This window comes from Syzygium oleosum, unplaced genomic scaffold (genome assembly GCF_021117445.2).
Source record: "Syzygium oleosum isolate NSW1041296 unplaced genomic scaffold, Sole_v2.1 Sole_v2.07, whole genome shotgun sequence".
NCBI classification, from domain to species: domain Eukaryota; kingdom Viridiplantae; phylum Streptophyta; class Magnoliopsida; order Myrtales; family Myrtaceae; genus Syzygium; species Syzygium oleosum.
Genome location: NW_026607491.1, coordinates 9,507,494 through 9,514,556, shown reverse-complemented (window position 1 = coordinate 9,514,556; position 7,063 = coordinate 9,507,494). Strand labels below are relative to the sequence as shown.

At 40.8% G+C, this 7,063-nt stretch overlaps 1 pseudogene; it reads left to right on the top strand.

Moving 5' to 3' along the window:
• The first annotated feature begins 4,235 nt into the window (after window positions 1-4,235).
• On the top strand, window positions 4,236-6,687 carry LOC130138645 (uncharacterized; annotated as a pseudogene).
• The last annotated feature ends 376 nt before the right edge of the window (window positions 6,688-7,063 follow it).

Sequence of the window (7,063 nt, the reverse complement as noted above, 5' to 3'; positions counted from 1 at the left end):
GCCACGTGTGATTGGCCAGTTGAATGTGGTAAATGCTTATTGAGCATGTGCTTGAGTAAGAAAATGGATGTGGTATGAACTGTGTTCGTGAGAATTTTGCCGTCCTGAGGCGTGTACGTTTACGAAGGACGATGCCCGATATTACCGGAAGACTGCCAGCCTGAGGCATGTACTTCAACGCGGGTTGCGCAGTAGGTGGTAGGTGTTGAGCCTGAGGCGTGTACTTCAACGCGGGCAAGAAACATGGCCTGAGGCGTGTACGTTTACGCGGGCCGGAAGTGTTGTGAAAAGTTAGTCGCAGTGTGCCTAAGGCGTGTACTTCAATATGGGTCACTAGCAAGGAATGTGGAAAAGATATGATGAGAATGAAATGAATGTTTGAGACGAAAATTGTGCCTGCAAGTGATTGCGTTTATGTGATTGTGTTTGTGTTTGTATAATTGTCTGGAGGTACATGATAGCCTAGATGGGGTTTAGGGGTGTACTTACTGAGATGTAGTCTCATGGTTATTTCAATCAATACTTTTCAGAACCCCGACAGGATATATGAATCCTCTGTCACCGCCACCAGAGCGTTTTGGGGTACCAGTGCACACCGAGAATGAGGTTGCAGAATTCCCTATACCCGATAACGTGACCTGGATTAGGCATACTACTACTATTTTTGTAGAGGTAGGATTACCTTTGTGGGAAACCCATATTTATACTGCCTGGTTCTTCCAGGATGCAGATGGGGATGAGTTTGGGCCCGTTAGGGGTTTTGATGTTCCGTTTGATTTTATAGGGGATTGGGACCCGTCTGCCATACCCCCGATAGACGGAGAGTTGACCAGTGCGGAGACTAGTTTAGCTCAGTCTAGATTGCATCCAGCAGCCGCTGCTCAGGGATCTTCAGGGGCTGAGTATGAACCCGAGCTCGAAGCATCGCAGGCTGAAGATGATCCAATGGACATAGATTTAGAATCGATCCCCGAGGAAGAACCAGAAGAAGTGGAGCCCGAGATAGGACCCGAGGACGAACCTGACGAGCCGGAAGAGCCCGAGGAGGAACCAGAGTATGTACTCCCGTATGAGCAGTATATGGATCCTAACTACGTGCCGGAATACAACTTCTTTGATGGATTATGGGAGGAGGATCATAATGAAGTTCCAGCCGAGTCGGGTGACATAAATCACCCGATTGAGATTGAAGCAGACCGAGAATCCTCAGAGAAATAGACTGATCAGGAGAGTTCGGATTCAGAAGACGAAAAGTCAGACTCAGAATGGACGCCTAGCAAGGGGCGTAGGGGCTAGTGTAGGGGTTAAGAATAGGTTTTTGGATGAGAACTATTTTTGAAGTTAGAATACCAGGTTATCGAGTCCTTTTTGTTATCGATGGTTAATAGTAAGGTGTGCATATGTAAATGACGATTATAAATTGTGAATATTTTATAAGTTTGTTAATGGAATCGAATATGTGTATATTCTCCTTGATTGTTTCCCCAGTTTTAAATTGTCCGGGATTAATTGTGGTATCCGCTGTGGATGTAAATCTCTGATGGTTATTTGAGGTCGGCGACATTCCTGGGATGTCGCATAAATCGACCAGTAGAGGGTGTCATGCTCTCGATGTGGTTTAGGGCGTAACACCGGAACAACACATGGGCTCATGCTATTATGAATGTGCCCCTTTCGCAACAACTCCACCTTCTCTTTTAGAATATCGCTCTCTTTAGGACTCATCCTATAATGCGGTAAATTAGGCAGACTAGCACCAGGAATTAAGTCTATATGGTGCTGAATATCGTGCATAAGCGGCAACCCATCTGGGATCTCTACAGGCATCAGCTCACTAAACTCTTTTAATAAAGGCTAAACTGATTCGGGCTGCGCCTCCACTTGTAATTCAGCCTCTGGCTCAAATGCCTGTTTCACTATTAACGCGTGAATCTGTCGAGTCTCCTTTATCTCAGCTTCAAATTTCCTTGTAAGGGTAAGGAAATTATTTTCAACAGCTTATTTTCCTTTATTCTTCAGTGGCAGCAACGTGTACTTCACTCCATCTTCGCGAGAATGCTGCACATCTACAGCAAATTGCCACAGCCTCCTAAACAACACGTGACATACATCCATGTCTACCACATCACAATACAGTTCATCATGATATTTTCCAATGGAGAATGGAATTTTACATCGCTCTGTCACCTGAATGATTTCCGCTCCAGATTTAATCCACCCTAACGTATAGGGATTAGGATGCTTCTCCACGGGTATTCCTAGCTTCTTCACTACCTCTTTTCCAATGATATTCTCCATGCTTCCACTATCAATAACCACAGTAAATATTTTTCCCATAATAGTACACCTAGTTCGGAATAACTGATGGCACTGCGAATCATCTTCTTGTTTTGGGGCCAACATCATCCTATACACCACACAATTTACTTCCCCTTCTTCATCTTCAAAATCTTCTTCATCTTCAAAATCGTCTTCTTCACCATCTGGCTCATAGCAATACCCATCTTCTTCCTCATCTCTCGTTGTCACGTTTACGATTTTTCTCTGATGGCATTTATTAGATCGGTGTCCAGGTTGATTACACTTGTAACATTTTATCGCGGCTGGTTTAGCATAAGGGTTAGGGTTCACAGTTTTCTGTGCTTGTGTTCCCTTATCCCTCGGCTCGTTCATAGGACGCCTTTCTAATGCCTTATCTTCTTGATTTCGCCCTAGGTTGTTGCGGTTGTTGAAGCTGCTCTTCTCTATCGAACTGCTCGAATTGCTACCTCGATAATTTTCGTATGCTCTTTTTCCCTTATCTTGCTACAACAATTCTGCCTTCATCGCCATATTCTTTGCTTTAGTTAAATTTTGCAGAAACTGCACCCCAATTTTATCTCGAATGAAGGGGTTTAAACCATTGAGATATCTGACCACCTATTGTCCCTCCGTCTCCGATAGATTATTCCGCTCTGCCAATCTCATAAATTCAGCCGTATACTCATGTACAGTCCAATTGCCTTGCTAGCAACGTTGGTACTGCTAAAACATAATCTGTTCATAGTCGAGTGGAAGAAACTCCTGTTTCAGCAGCCTCCTCATCCTAGTCCAAGTTCGAGCTCTATCTTTCCCTTCTCGCTCTCTCTTATTCTGCAATCTCTTCCATCATGCAGATGCACCCCCTTTAATCTACAGGCTACTGATCGCGCCCTTTTCTCACCAGGGGTCTCCATATAATCGAAAAATCTATCTATATCAGCAATCCAATCCATAAATTCTTCTATGCCCTAACTTCCATTAAAATAAGGAATATCGATTTTCAATTTAAAGTTGTTACCTTCACGATTGTCATAACGTTGTCTTCCATCTCTTCGATCATATCCTCTTTGAAATCCTCCATGACGATGTCTGTCGCTATAATCAGCACATTCCGCATCAAAATAATCGTTTTCTTCTTCTTCTAAACTCTCTGAAAACAGAGGGTTATTCAACATACGGACAGGAACAGGCATATAATAGGATCACTGCGAGCAAGATTTGCACCCGGCCTTCTGTCATTCCGCCGATTCCGGTTCACATCAACGCCGAGACCTTCGAATCATTCTGTTAACTCGTTAAATCGTTTTTCGAAACGACGAAGACTTCGATCGAATCGTTGATCCAAGCATTCCATTAAATGTTGCTCCAAACATTGCAGCGCGTCGTCCCCAAGGATTATAGCTCCAGTCTCCTGAGCGTCGTCATGAAGACCACCGCCAGTCGCCATAGGCTCTGATACCACATGATGTAACGTTCAGCAAGTAATTCAAGCAAAACCTTACTTAGAGAGAAAAATCTCAAAATTCAATATTGATGATAATGTTCTGTTCTTCAAAAAGAACCCTAAAATAAGCTTATATATCCTTAAACCAAACCCTACTAGGATTATAAAACATAAAATATCAAAATTACAAAACTGCCCTTAAAATTAAAACCCATAAAAAATTGTTAAAAAATAGAAAAACTCATGTAAACGATCCCGAATCGCTAAAATCCATCGTTAATCACAGCCTAAGGCAGTGAGTTTTGTTCAGAACGCCATTTTGCTTCAAACGATCAAATTTGAGCTCGATTTGATGTCATCAACCGGGTCTGCCGGTTCTAGTCGCATCACCATTTCGGCTTCCGTTTGGACTTCTGCCTATCCAACTAGTCTAGAAACGCTTCACTAATAGATTCTGCATCACAACGACATAGCCAGTACCGGGTTCCCAATGGATAACGCAGCTCAATTTAGAGCACTTTTGGTCTATGTAGAGGTAATAAAAATGCCCTATATAATTTGCCTAGTTTTACCTTCATTTTCCGTTATGTTTGGCGTGCATTTGTACATATTCACGCAATTTACAAACGTATAGTTGAAATCTTGCAGCATCGGTTTTATGGTGAATCAATCCCATACGGATTGACACTCAACAAAGCACTAAGTGACCCTAACACTCGCGGATATTTCAGCTCCGTGCAAGCTCTTGCCGATTACGCGGAAATCCTTATATAACTGAAACAGAAATTGAATGCCAAACATTCTCCGATAATTGTCATTGGAGGATCATATGGGGGAAGTAAGTGAATATATTTTCAAATATCAGCAATATGACTATTGCTATAAATCGAAATTAAAGAAAATAGTCCACTTATTACAATGAAGAGACAATTCTAATGTATGATTCCCATTGCTTATAGTAGGATGTAATAAACACATAATCTGCCGACAGTCATTGTTCTTGAACATATCGTGGATAGAGCTTTTCCTAAAGAGCGCTAGTCATATTGACAATGACAATCCATATAAAGTTCGATAGCTTGCCCTGAATGGCATTGAAGAAAGTTCCTACCGTCGGTTACAAGGAAACGGTCAACAGCATATATTCTACATATCACTTATAAGTAGGTCTTTCAATCTTCATATATTTGATTTTCAGTGCTAGCTTCATGGTTCCGATTGAAGTACCCTCATGTGGCGCTCGGAGCTTTGGCATCATCTGCTCCAATTCTCGAGTTTCTCAACGTCACGCCTCGGGATACATACTATTCAATAGTGGCAAAAGATTTTTTGGTAATCTTAATTTGCTCGATTTATACCTTTTTCCTTTAGCATGCATTTTCTGTAATTGAATCGATCACTTGAATAATTGTTTGGGTAATTTTTCAGGAAACTAGTTTTTCTTGCCACCAAACCATAAGAAGATACTGGGAGGAAATTGATAGAGTTGCTTCTAAGCTTCATGCTCTTACAAAATTGAGCAAAACTTTCAAAACGTGCAGGTGCGTGGATAATGGAATTGGGATCATGCATCATATTGTATTTTGGAGACTTTTCAGTGTGTTCTGTCGTACAAGTAACTCTTAGAAAATAAAAAGTTGTTAGATATATCTAATTGGAAATTTATAGCATACACTAAGGGTGAAAAAAACCTTTGCACAAGCGGTTTATCCATTCTTGATTTTAGAATTCCAGCTATGAACTCCCTCACTTACCATCAAATTTAGGGCGGGTAAGACTGTTTGTGAAAGCCTGTTTTTACACTGACAGTTTATTCTATAATAGCATGAACTTTCGCTAAACAAAGGGAATGCGTCTAACATGATATAATGTTTCAAGCTCTGATATTGGTTTTAAAAAATATTAAAGGATATGCTTTATAGACTAATATGCATCTAATTATGCATATCTTTATCTTTTGTTAGACCATTGGAAAGTTCTTCAGAGCTCAAGTACCACTCGCAATCGGTCTACGCGGATGCTGCTCAGTACAATGATCCAATCAAACGTCCGGTGGAAGCGATATGCAATGCCATTGATGGAGCTTCTCCAAGAAATGACATTCTCAGGAAGATTTTCGCAGGCCTCATCGCATCCGACGGAAATTTGACATGCAACGTCAATCCACCTTCTCCAGGTCCATCTCAAACTGATTTGGGTTGGCATTGGCAGGTATACACCATAATAGGATATCATGAACAGATTTTAGTTTACTACTATCAGTTGAAATTGACTCGAATTTTGGGGAAAATTACTAAAATAGTCCTAAACCCATTACAATTGTACCAATTTAGTCATAAACCTTTTTTTTTTACCAATTCAGTTCATTTGGCCAATTTTGATCGGCCGGTGCTGACGTGGACGCCGGCCGTCCAGCAAACATTGACGTGGCAATTTGTAAATATTTTTTAATATTTTTTCCGAATTTTTTTATTAATTTTTTTATTTCTTCCTCTTTTTTTCTTTTCTTTCCCTTTCTTTTTTTTTCCTCCTTTAATCTTTAACCTCTAGTTGGTCGCCGGACCGTGAAGTCGGCCTCGCCGTCATTGGGCGAGGCCGTCCTTGCCTAGCAACTTCGCAACGACGAGGTCGGCCTCGCCTAGACTCGCCTGTCGCGACCGACCTCCCGCTTTTTTATCGAACATGTGCAAAAAAGGAGGTTTCGCCTAGTACGTGCTAAGTCTAAGTTCGGGACTTAACTCAGGCTCTCCCAAGCCCATACCATATCGCGACTTAGGGTTTAAGTGTTTAACATGCAAGTGATTTATACCAAGGAGTCGCCACTAATCAATTTGGGGTGGATCGATTAGAAACCTAAATAAGGTGATGGGAGAATCACCCTATTCCTGCGAACCTGAGATTAACTGAATTTGGGGACTTTGTTACACTAGTTGGATAACTAATGCCCTTTCGGTACCTTTTTACCCTGTTTATTTTTTTTGAAAATATTTATCAGGCAATTTGGATTGATTTTAGGACTTTTCTCCTAACATGTGAGATGATCAAGCTAGTGCATAATCATAAACGATCAGCAGTCAAAGTAGACATGCAGCCTTAGGTTCGAATCCTAAGTCAGATGACATTCAAAACATAACTGTTCATGCAATTGTATTAAAAACATGCCTAATAATGCAACAGTAATAAAAATAACATACAAAATACTACCGTGCAGCCTCAGGCTTGTCTAATTTAAACAAGACAATAACATGTATAATAATACAATAAATTAAAACATTCAAATATAATACAGAAAAAAAAAGATCTTCTTTTTAAAAAAAA